This window comes from Perognathus longimembris, chromosome 28 (assembly GCF_023159225.1).
Source record: "Perognathus longimembris pacificus isolate PPM17 chromosome 28, ASM2315922v1, whole genome shotgun sequence".
Taxonomy (NCBI): domain Eukaryota; kingdom Metazoa; phylum Chordata; class Mammalia; order Rodentia; family Heteromyidae; genus Perognathus; species Perognathus longimembris.
The window spans coordinates 84116179-84129240 of NC_063188.1; the positions used below are offsets into that span (position 1 = coordinate 84116179).

Below are 13062 nucleotides of genomic sequence, written 5' to 3' on the forward strand. Positions count from 1 at the left end.
AGACACACACAGACACACACAGACACACTCTCTCTCTCTCTCTCTCTCTCACACACACACACACACACACACACACACACACACACACACACACGGACTCTAGACATTCACACACTGAGGCCAAAAGAGGATATGCATAAGAGTGGTTGACAAATGCTCAGTAGTTATGTGCATATGATGATATAAATTAACACATATGAAATGATTTCCAAGAATAGAAAAGAAGAGACATTTTAGTTGCCATTGTGGCTGTTTTAGTTGTCTTTTCCTTTTGACTTGTTTGTTTGTTTGTGTTTGGGAGGATAAGGGGGGCACAGAAAAGGTGGAAAAGGGTGAACAAATACAACAGTGCTACTCACTAGACACGATGTGGAAAATGAACTGTACATCTTGTGTGGGGAATGGGGGGAAACTGGGAGAGAGCAAGGGAAGGCGAAGCATGGTTCAAAAAGAATTGTACTCAATACCTGACTTATGTAACTGTAACCCCTCTGTATATCAGCTCTACAATAACAATTTTTGAAAAAGACTTGGCAAAGAAGTCTAAAATGCCTGCATTCCTTTCCAGCCCTCTCATGTAATTTGTTCTGTATGTTTCTATGTGAATAGTGAGCCCTTTACATGAGAGAAGCTTGGATGGTGCTCACAGAGCAACCTTATATGGGGAGGGGAAGAGCAATGTCCATTCTACAATCTTGGTATCCCATTGTAAAATCAAATTTCAAGCCTATGTGATTCAGATGGCTGCTTCCAAGGACATAAAACCCATCACTCTGATACATGCAGAGCTATTCTATTTTAAACCTTTCTGTAACTGCTGGTATTGCTTGACATATGGCTCCGCTCACATATCTTCAATGGTGTGGTGCCGATCTGTCATTGCCTACCCAGGAGCAACAAGCTTTATCACACTTTGGGTATTTGTGGGAGGTGCAATGAATTTAAACAGCAGTACTTCAGTATGAGGAAGACCCTTAAACATCTATTTCCAACCAGCAGTGAGAGTCACTTACCCACTTTGGCTATGTTTAAAAAAAAAGGGGGGTGGGGGGGCTCCATTGTTTTGACATTGCACATATGCAGCCCAGCATCAGCCAAATTGGTGGGAAGAACTTAGTGTGTAGTTCATTGTGACCACTGAATTCAGACTAGAAAGGAGACTATACTAATGCTAATGCATTCTGTGGAGACATTTGAAGTTCCTTCAAGGAACCTATGGGCCCATTCCCAAGTATAATCATACTGACTTCAACAACTCATCATTTATTTTATCCTTTTAAAAAATCTACTGAGTGATTCCTAGATGACCTTTTCCTTCCTATCACCCTCCCAGGAGATTTCTAAGAATAGCAAGGTAGAGAAATTTTCTTTCCTTTTGGAGGAGAATATCATTTGATTATCATCACAGCTATGCTGATGTCTACATAGATGACATCTCTCACTTCTTTCTTATCTGCATGGCCTATCAGTCCATCATTCAATGACCTTTCATGCTTCTAGCACCATCATCCATGCTGTTTGAACTTGTCTGATAACAGCAAGTCTGAAAATAAATTATTTTATTATCAACCCTGCTGCTGAAGCTAAGCTTATTCTGCCATTAACATCAGGCTTAGACATTTTCATGTGTGTGAAATGGCCAGATTCATATCATTTTCTTCAAGTGTAGGTTAGTCACAACACGAATCAATCAGTCAGTAAGTACTCAAACATGTCAGTATTCTGTTAACTTTTTTTCTAAAAAAAATAGCCCCAAGGAAAATGGCTTTTGAAACAATATTGTTTCAGGATCTCACCTTGCTTTCAGACATCATAAGATGAAAACAAGATATTCTAGCAACATTAACCTGCATAGGACCCAAGGATAGGTTTTCAGTAGGTCTCAGAAAGCTCCATTTGACTGGAGCTAGCTGATCCAAAATGTCTCCTCCCCTTATAAGTCAATTCAAATGGCCATTAACCATATTTTCTCCAGATAGAGCATTTTACTTCCATAAAGCAAAAGGTGGGAGACAGAAAGAGTAGACAAAAAATATACCATACAGAGAATGAGTTAATTCAGGCCACACCCTTCTCAATAAAGTGTGGTAGAGCAAGTGCTCGGAGCCTTGTTTTGTTTTTCTTTTTTAGTTTTGTTTTTAATTGTTTTTTTCTCCATGGCAGCAGGCATTAAACCATGTCAAAATCCCTTATCCAAAGGTAAAAGATGAAGCCAGCTTGGTTTCCTCTCAGTCACAAAGCAGAGGTTTCTAGTATCTCTTGATTATGATTTTCATTATACGATTTTCCCCATAATGTTATTAGTTTCAGAAAGTTCCCTTTTATTAAGTTTTATTTAGCAGAGCTTTGCCCTCCCCTTGATGGACAGAGAATTTTATCAAATTTCTTTACCTTTTTTAGAGGTCTTCAGAGGTTTGCACTATGAACAATACAGTGCACATTTTTCTATTATTAAATCAACCTTGTGTTTCTCACAGTATACTCACCTTTGTTCAGATACACTTTTGTATATGGCAGGATTTGAATGGTTATTATGTTATTTCGGGTTTTGCATGTGTGTGTTCTTGAGTGATATTTACTTAAAATATTATCTCTTTAATATCCATGATTACATTGGGGTTAAAAACAAGTTCGATAATGTTCTATTTTTTTCTATATTTTACAGATTTCTTTTTATTCATTTCTTTTTTTCAATAGTAGGTTTGAGGGCCTTGTGCTTGCTAGGCAGGGGTTCTCTCACTTGATCCACCTTCACGCAGAGTTTTTCAGGTAGTGTCTTAAATTTTTTCTTCAGCTATCCTAAACCTTGATCCTCCTATTAATATTTCCCTTGCAGCTGCCCTTATAGCTGATATGTAACGTACATTCCTCCATGACTAGTTTGTTGGTTGAGATGGTGTTTTGCCCACAGTGGCCTCCAGCCACAATCCTCCAAATCTCTACTTCCCAAGTATCTGAGATTATAGACACAAGGTACTGTACCTGGCTCTCATTGAGTTTTTGAAAAATTGGAATTCTATTTTGTTTAAACGTGTGGTAGAATTTACTAGTGAGGTCATTTGTGAATTTCCTTTGTAAAGAGCTTACAAATTTTACTTTTTGAAAATATTTATCTATTGTTCAGATTTTTTATTGGTTTTTGTGACAGGCTTATAAAGCATATTTTCTATAAATTTATTTAATTCATCCAAATGTGTCCTTGTTTATGGCATATGTTTTATATAATAGTCTCTGTACATTTTTATATCTTTTAGGGGGAAAATTTTATTCCTTTCAATACTTTCTATTGTACTTTTTTCTTTGTGTGTGTGTGACTGTCCTGGGGCTTGAACCCAAGCTTTGGGTGCTGTCCCTCAGCTTTCTTTCTCAAGGCTAACATTCTACCACTTGAGCCACAGCAGCACTTCTGGCTTTTTGGTTATTAGTTGGAGATAAGTCTCTCCTGGACTTTACTTTCTGGACTGGCTCAGATCTCAGCTTCCTGAATATTTAGGATAATTTTTTCCATTTCATTAATTCCTGCTTTTAGTTTTTTCATCTTTATACTTGTCCAAGAGTTTCCTTTTCTTCTTCTAATTTATTGTAAGTTCTTGTTTTATATATATATATATATATATATATATATATATATATATATATATATATATATATCAGACAGTATTGTCCAATATCCCAGGCTGGTCATCCAAAACTCACCATCTTCCTGCCTCAACCCCGCAAGTGATAGAAACTTTTCCTAATTTCTCACAGTAAATTACTAGTGTATTGATGTTTTTCACTCGTTTCTCTTATACTACATGATTTTTTCTCTTATTTATTGTCAAAGTGATGTAAAGAGAGGTTACAGTTTCATATGTTAGGCCTTGGCTACATTTATGATTTAAAACCTCTAGCTTCCACCTGAAAACCAGCAAGACACTGAGGTACAACTACATAAACTTCGAAACAGTCTTCCTCAGTTTATCTCCACATGAGAATTAGTTCTAGCCAAGGCTACTTTGATTGTAGCCTTGTAGAGAGGCTGACTAACCCATATCCAATCTGCTGACCCAAGCAAACTGAAAAATACATCTCATTTTAAGCCATTAAGTTTATGGTAATATCAAAATGTAGACATAGATAACTAAGACAATGTGCTTGTGTGACTTACATTATTGAAGAAAATTCTCACTGAATATAAAATTCCAGGATGGCATGAATTTTCTTTGAACATTTTAAAGCTGTCATTTCAAAGTATTTGAGCTTAGAATGTCTCTACTGGGAAGTCAGTTGACATTCTATTTGTTTCTTCTTTAAAAATAATTGATATTTTTATTTGGGGATTTCAGTCATTTCACTATAATATGGCTGGGTACTGATTTCATTTTCTATGTCCTGCTTTGAATCAATAGGGTTGCTTGGTACCTTTTATTGCTTTTTTAAATGTTCCCAGCCTTTTCAAGTGTTGTTCTGCTCCAATCACTCAATCATTTCCTTATTTCTTTCTTCTTCTTCTTTTTTTTTTTTGCCAGTCCTGGGGCTTGGACTCAGGGCCTGAGCACTGTCCCTGGCTTCTTTTTGCTCAAGGCTAGCACTCTGCCACTTGAGCCACAGCACCACTTCTGGCCATTTTCTGTATATGTGGTGCTGGGGAATTGAACCCAGGGCCTCATGTATACGAGGCAAGCACTCTTGCCACTAGGCCATATCCCCAGCTCAATCATTTCCTTATTTCTAAGATTCCAATTACATAGATGACTTGCCTGTGTCAGTTACATCTGTACTTTTAGCTTTTCCACAGTCCCATGACCTCAGAGATCTCTGAACATTAAACTACTTCTAGCCACATAAAGCTAACAGATAGGTTAGATTCTCAGTTACTGCTAAAAATAGTAAAACAGTCTCAGAGACAAGTAGTCCCAAACTTTGGTTTACTTCTTGGGTATCTACCTTCTTTTTCAGTTGCCTGATATGTCACTTCCCACTGAACTTTCTTTCTTTCCATCTTTCTCTTTCCCTCCCTCCCTCCCTCCCTCCCTCCCTCCCTCCCTCCCTCCCTCCCTTCCTTCCTTCCTTCCTTCCTTCCTTCCTTCCTTCCTTCCTTCCTTCCTTCCTTTCTCTCTTTCTCTCTCTTTCTTTTGTGGTGCCAGTACTGGAGCTTGAACTCAGGGCCTATATGCTGTTTCTTAGCTGTTTTGGTTTAAGCCAGGCACTTAACCACTTGAACCATATCCCCATTTCTAGCTTTCTGGTGATTAATTGGAGATAAGAGACTTACAGATTTTCCTGCTCAGACTGTCTTTGAACCACAGTCCTCTGCTCTCAGCCTCTTGAGTAGCTAGGATTACAGGCATGAGCCACAGGCTCCTGGCTTTCCACACACTTCCTACTTCCTTAACATGTGTGTGTCTGTGTGTGTGTATGTGTGTGTCTGTGTCTGTATACATGAGCATGAGTATGCACCTAATGCTAAGAAAATCTGGGAAATAGAGATGGTAGACAGAAACAGACAGACAATCTCTAGGAGGCCAATTCTTCAGCATGAAAGCTAGCACACCCTTATGAGAAGAGGGAGTTGTGGATGCAGAATGATCACATCTACCCAGTCAGATGATCAATGATCAATTCATCTGTAAACTCCTTCCTCAAGCTTTCTGCTTTTGCCTCTTAACTTGCATCACTATGCAGATGGTGTCCCTTCAAGTACATTCTCCTTCTGCTTCTGAATCTACCAGAGTCTGTGTAAAATACAGGAGTTATGAGCATCACCCACAGCATGGTTCATGCATCCATGTATTCTGAAAAATATCTCAGGACTAAACCCAATGAAGAAAACCGTAATTCTGGGCTTTGCACTCGTTCCGTCTGTCCTGCTGCCTTGAGGAAGATGATCTGAAGACTCGGTGCCGGCCGTCTCCTTCCCGCCCCCCGCCCCAGTCCCTGTGATTGTCCCAGCCAAGATGGCCTCTGGAGTTCAAGTTGCATCTTCCTGTGGTTGTACCTACACTATCTCTGTAATCTTATCTGAGTATATTGGAAACCGTGTATACTGGTATTGGAACTAGGAAATTGAAAGGGAATACCAATATTGAGAGACACAGGGTAAAAAAAGACTAACAACTACAAAAGCAATACTTGGAAAGCTGTTTGGTCTAAGTGAACTGAACACCTCAGTGGGGAAAGGGAAAGGGGGAGGGGGGAGGGGGGTATGAGGGAGGAGGTAACAAACAGTACAAGAAATGTATCCAATGCCTAACTGTATGAAACTGTAACCTCTCTGTACATCAGTTTGATAATAAAAATTTGAAAAAAAAAAAAAGAAAGTTAGAAAATGCTCCACACCAGAAGAAATCAAGAAAAGGAAGAAGGCTGTCATTTTTGTCTCAGTGCAGACAAAAAGTGGATCATTGTTGAAGAGGGCAAAGAAATTTTGGTTGGAGATGTTGGTGTTACCATAACTGATCCTTTCAAGCATTTCGTGGGAATGCTTCCTGAAAAAGATTGTCGTTATGCTTTGTATGATGCAAGCTTTGAAACCTAGGAATCTAGAAAAGAAGAGTTGATGTTTTCTTTTTTTGTGGGCACCAGAACTAGCACCTCTGAAAAGTAAAATGATCTATGCAAGCTCCAAGGATGCCATCAAAAAGAAGTTTCAAGGCATAAAGCATGAATGTCAAGCAAATGGGCCGGAAGACCTCAACCGCGCTTGTATTGCTGAAAAGCTAGGCGGGTCCTTAATTGTAGCTTTTGAAGGGTGCCCTGTGTAGATAGATCATCATTCAGTGCCACAAATTGAAAGCTTCCATGTTTAATGTTATCCTCTTGCTATATAAGTAAAGCAAATTTATTTAGGTCAGGGTCTTACTGAGGGGCAGCTGTCTTGTCATCTTCTAGAGTACAATATAAACATGTCCAAACATAGCCCTAAATAAATCTAGAGTCAAAAGTTTTATCAGTGTGAAATTAAATTCTTAACTGGCCAAATGCCTGTTTTGGTGAGTTAACCTATAAGGATGCTTGTGATGCTCAGGATTTTTTTCAGGCAGGAGAGAAAGTTTATTACTGAACTGCGGGCCTGTGGCCAAGATGACCCATGGCTGGAGAGAAGGGAGAGAAGAGAGTGAGAGAAGAGAGAGAGGGGAGAGAAGCATGCTCAGGATTTTTAATAATGCAGTTCACAAAACCTCACAAGGCCATGAGAAGAACATTTTTACATCTTTGTTAACCACCACAGTTACTTTCTTTTGCTTGGAGAATTGGTTATAGTTTTGGCCCAAATTATTCTTAATTCTCTATTCTTTATTGACCTGAACAGCATACTTAGATATAATTTTCTTTATAATGTGTAACAACACTAATATACTAACAACAGTAAGACTAAGTCAGGCAGTCTTTTAGTTCTACCAAATGTGTAATGAAGGCCACTTCAGAATTGTGTCCACTTATAATTCACGCTGATGTAGCAAAGCACAACTCCAAGCCAGCGTGGGAATGCAAGAGGCAGCATGGCGCCTGAGGTGAACAGCCTCACCAGCTGGGAGAACTTTTGTGAGTGACCTTGCAGCTTAGAAATCATGGTATGTCCTCAGGAGAATGTGTGATGTGTTGTAACAACTAATTATGATGCAAATTAGGGCTCCACTGTAATCTGCTTTTGTTAATGGAAATGATAAGTATATTGGTAAGCCAGGACACCTGCAAAATCTTTCCTTGTGTCTCCTTCAGAACTGTACCGAACCTGGTACAGTAAGAGTTGAAGAATGCTGTTGGTTTCCTCTGGGGCTTAGGAGAAAACAGTTTCCTAGAAGTTTGCCTACTGTGGAGGTGGGGAACAGTATGGAGGATGGCACTCACAAGGGACCACTGTCCAATGACACTTGGAAGTGATAGTCATTAACATCACAGGCATGACACACGAAACAATGTAGAGATGCACAAACAGTTGAACTTAGAAGTAGCAATATAGGCTTTATGTAATAAAGGAAGCATTTTTAACTTAAAAAAAAGAAAACCGTAATTCTTTCTTCAGACTCCACATATAGATTTTATCAATTATCCAATTTAGCTAGCACTCATAAGCAGAACTTAGGCAGAACTAATCTAGCGCTATTTTAATTTTTTTCTTTTTCTCCATGAGATGGCAGGCATATATCCAGCTCTCTGACAAGTGAGGAAGTGGGTGTGAAAATGTCTTTAAAACCACAATGCTCCATCAGATATGAGGTTATATATACAATTCTAGGCCTATTACCTTGACCTGTTTTGTTCCTCATTTCTCTTTATCTGAACAGTAGTCTGTAGCAGTTTTTGCTTCTCTCCATAAGTACACACATTTGTTCCATTGGCAGTACTGAGGATGGATCCTAGGCTTTGCAAATGCAACAGGGAATGCTAAGTGCTCTACCACTGAAATCCTCCTGGGAACAAAGATCTTCCTTCCTTAGTGATGCAGCATACCTTGACCTTCTGCTGAATGAAGCCATAGACTTGAGAGGTTCCTTTAAGAGATATTGCCAGGGGAGCAGACTTCACCTTCGGCTGTGGTAATTTCAGATCCACTGTGCCATCCAGCAAAGCGGGACCTATCACAGGCCAAAGAATGAGCATGAAGAAAAGAACTGGGCCACTTCCGCCTGACACAGGGCCTCACTGACATACTGTCTTAGTTCTAGGCTCCCCACTGTCCAGATCAAGTCTGTCTCAGAGCTGCATTCTTTACATACCTCCACTTCCTTCCTCTTACTTCCACACAGGTGAGGCTGGCATATCAGTCTGCAGGCTCCCAGTCTTCCTCTGCTTTGTCCCTGAGTAGCCATCAAAGAGATTTTCCTTATTAAGGTTCATTTGCCTTTAGTCTCAGCCATATCTGGTAGAAGGACCTGAACTGATGTGGTCCACAGTTTCCACAAATTCTGTGGTACAGTGTTTTATTTTTTAACAGTATTGGATATAGTATAACCAGACCAAATATATCTCTCCAGATATTACAAATGTTCTACAGGATTTCAATAGCTATCATTCATTCACCAATTTCCATGTTCCAGGCACTGCACTCAATTCTTTTTGTAAGTAATTTCAGTTTAGCCTCACAGCAACCATAAAAAATAAGTGACATTATCCCAATTTTATAGTGATATGCCCAAGGACACACTGCTACTTGTGTCACAAAAAACTGAGATTTAAAGCAAATTCTATCAAATTTGAAAACACATGACTCTTTAGTTGAGCATGGTGGCACATGCCTGTGATCGTAGCTACTCAGATCAGAGAGATTGGGATGGTCACAGTTCAGGGCCAGCCAAGGCATAAAAACTAGCTAGACTCCATCTGAATCAACAAGCCAGGCATGGTGGTATACTATGTCATCTCAGCTACAAAGAAAATATAGTTTAAGGACTACAATCCAGGCTGGCCCAGGAAAAATTGTAAGCACCCAACTAAAATGTCATCTAAAGCATAAAGAGGAGTGCTGACCAAGTGGTATAGTACCTGCCTACCAAGTGTGAGGCCCTGAACTCAAACCTCAGTAAGGCAAAAAAAAAGAAGACAAAGGAAATACATGACTTCTATATCCTACTGCCTTCCACTAATAATAATAACCACAACTTTTAAAGTTAACTAGAATTTTATACCACACACTGAGCTACACATTTTACATATGTTACTTCATGCAGTCCTCAGAATAATCTCACAAAGGAGTTATTACTAATAATATTTTAATTTCACAGATCAGGAAACTAAAGAGATTAAGAAATACGTAATTTACCATAGAACATTGTTGCGTGGGACTAGCTAAAGGGGTTGTTCCACTATAGTAAATGAAATGTAAAATGTAGATAGATAAGCATTTACTGAACTGTAATTTGGTTAATGGCAGCATCATTTAAATCCTTTTTCTAGCTTCTGATCTCATTGCTTATACTTTAAGCATTCTAAGGTCTTAGCTTTCTGTGGTAAACCTTTAACACTGTAGGTCAAGAGGATCTCTGATCCATTTTTCAATCAATGAGAATTTCTAGCTATAGGGTACTTTAAAAATATGTAAGAAGTTAATTTTGAAAAATATCCACCAGCAAACGAGTCTGTTTTCCTAGTAAATGTGGCTCAGAGTTTGCCAACACAGGATATGGTCTGCACAGAGATGATTTTCTTTTTTGTATTGTCTAGAAGCTATTCCTTTATATTCTTTACTGAGATGCATATTAATTCTGAAGAATACACTACCCTATAATGGTTAATACATATTTTTGCCTCAGAAATATGCTTGGATTTCTTTTTTCTTCCTTCTGATGTGATCACCACCCACACCCACCCACCAGAAAGATTAAATATTCTTTAACAAGAAAATAATAAAAGCTGAACAAATGCCCTCCAGCATCAAAAATTGCAGCAGAAGCAGTAGGAAAGAAATCTTTGAGTTTGGCTTCTGTGATTACATTTAAGACACAGAAGGAGATCTACTTTTCTCTTCCACAGGTTTCTGGATGATTTCTCTAAATCAAATGTCCTGATCAAAGAATGGTAGTGGGTGAATCAGTGTGGTAAAAATGAGAAAAAGGAACAAAAGTTTATTTCAAGATTGGGAATATGGACCTGGTGTCAGTGCTCCACCTCTATAATCTTAACTACTCAAGAGGCTTATACTTAAGGATTTCAGTTCAAAGTCAGTCTGGGGAAGGAAAGTATATGAGACTCTTTATCTTCAATTAACCAGCAAGGAAACCAGAAGGGGAGATGTGGCTCAAAGGTTAGAATGCCAGTCTTGAGCAAAAACACTAAGGGACAGCACCCAGGCCCTGAGATCAAACCCCAGTATCATCACACACAAACATACAAAAAGAATGAGATATGTGTTCGGGGTAAGAGGTGCTTCTGTTCATCGGCTCCTAAGTCTGTGTTCATGAGTTATCACATTCCCCATGTTTACAGCTTTCCTCGCACGCTGCCTGCTCAGCACATCTCACCACCATTTAATCAGTCAGTTTTCTATTACTGTGACAAAATACCTTGAAATAAGAAATTAAATGGAGGTCCAATTTATTTTTGCTCATGTTTTCAGAGGTTTCTGTACACAGTATATTACTTAAGTGGCTTTTAGGCCTGTGGTAAGGCAGAAACAGAATGGCAGAGGGTGTGGCAGAGGAAAACCAGTCATCTTCCCAGCAACCCCACTTTTGGGTATCTATCCAAAAGCCCACAAACAAAATCACAGTAATGCCACCAGCACAACAATGTTCATCGCAGCACAATTTGTCATAGCTAGAATCTGGAACCAACCCAGATGCCCCTCAGTAGACGAATGGATCAGGAAAATGTGGTACATGTACACAATGGAATTTTATGCCTCTATCAGAAAGAATGACATTGTCCCATTTGTAAGGAAATGTAAGGACTTGGAAAAAATTATACTAAGTGAAGTGAGCCAGACCCAAAGAAACATGGACTCTGGGGTCTCCCTTATAGCGAATAATTAGCACAGGTTTAGGCAAGTCACAGCAGAGGATCACAGGAGCCCAATAGCTATACCCTTATGAACACATAGGATAATGCTAAGTGAAATGAACTCCATGTTATGGAAACGATTGTTATATCACAGTTGTAAATACTTTCAACGTGCCATATGTAACTGTAGCCTCTATTATTGATGATATTCCTCTATCACCTTCCTGTGGTTGTACCTACACTTTCTCTGTATCTTATCTGAGTATATTGGAAACCGTGTATACTGGTATTAGAACCAGGAAATTGGAAGGGAATACCAAAATCAAGAGATACAGGGTAAAAAAAGACAAACAATTACAAAAGCAATACTTACAAACTGTTTGATGAAAATGAACTGAACAACGGAACAACTCGTGGGGGGGGGAGAGGAAAGGGAAAGAGGGAGGGGGGAAGGGTGAAAGAGGGACGAGGTAACAGTACAAGAAATGTATCCAATGCCTAATGTATGAAAGTGTAACCTCTCTGTAATTCAGTTTGATAATAAAAATAAAAAGAAACGGTCATCTTGTGGCAGCCAGGAGAGGGGCTGGACCTCAATATTCCCTTCTAGAGTGCATCCCTGGTAACTTAGTTCCTCTAAATAGGCCCAATCTCCTAACATTTCTACCACTTTCTGATAGTTTCTGCTGTTGGAGGCGAAACATTTAGTATACTACCTTTGAGTGACATTTAAAATCTAAACTATAACGAATTTCTGCAGGAAAGTCTTGGGATGGAGTTTGTAAGATACCATAGTATCCAGCCAACCCACAGAACCACAAGCAATATAATGGCTAATAATCAACATGGTATTTTATTTGAGGTAAAGGTAATAAGAAGCTGACAGGTACATGAGGTAAGTTAGTTAATACAAGTTGAAAGGTACTTTGTATGTGATAAGTTCCAGTACACCAACTTTTCTTTCTTTCTTTTTTTTTTTTTTTTTTTGTCAGTCCTGGGCCTTGGACTCAGGGCCTGACCACTGGCCCTGACTTCCTTTTGCTCAAGGCTAGCACTATGCCACTTGAGCCACAGCGCCACTTCTGGCTATTTTCTATATATGTGTGCTGGGGAATTGAACCCAGGGCTTCATGTATAGGAGACAAGCACTCTTGCCACTAGGCCATATTCCCAGCCCCCACAAATTTTTCTGTGATTATTTTGGCGAATTAAATCATAAATCCCCAAGCCAATTAAACCAAAGGTATTGAGTTTTGTAATACTATTTAAGGAGATGATATCATCCTAAGAAATACGGTTGTGTGGGGGTAGTGGGGCTTCAATTCAGAGCCTCATCCTCTTGCTTCTTTTTTCTCAAGTCTAGTGCTTTACTACTTGAGCCCCATCTCCACTTCCTCTGTTTTAATTCTTCAAAACTCAAGTTAATGTAAAGATATCCCCTAACATGCAATAGTTACATTTATAAATTTTGAATTTCGCTTTGGTACTGGGGTTTAAACTCATGTCTAGTTCATGATCTGTTTGTTTCTTTGACTAGCACTCTACCACTTGAACCATGCCTCAGTCCAGAATTTGACTGGTTAATTGAATATAAAATTTGTGGGCTTTTCTGCCTGAGATGGCCTCAAATATAGATCTTCC

At 39.1% G+C, this 13062-nt stretch overlaps 1 pseudogene; it reads left to right on the forward strand.

Annotated features, from left to right (window-relative positions):
- The first annotated feature begins 857 nt into the window (after positions 1-857).
- LOC125343165 lies at positions 858-7010 on the forward strand (annotated as a pseudogene).
- The last annotated feature ends 6052 nt before the right edge of the window (positions 7011-13062 follow it).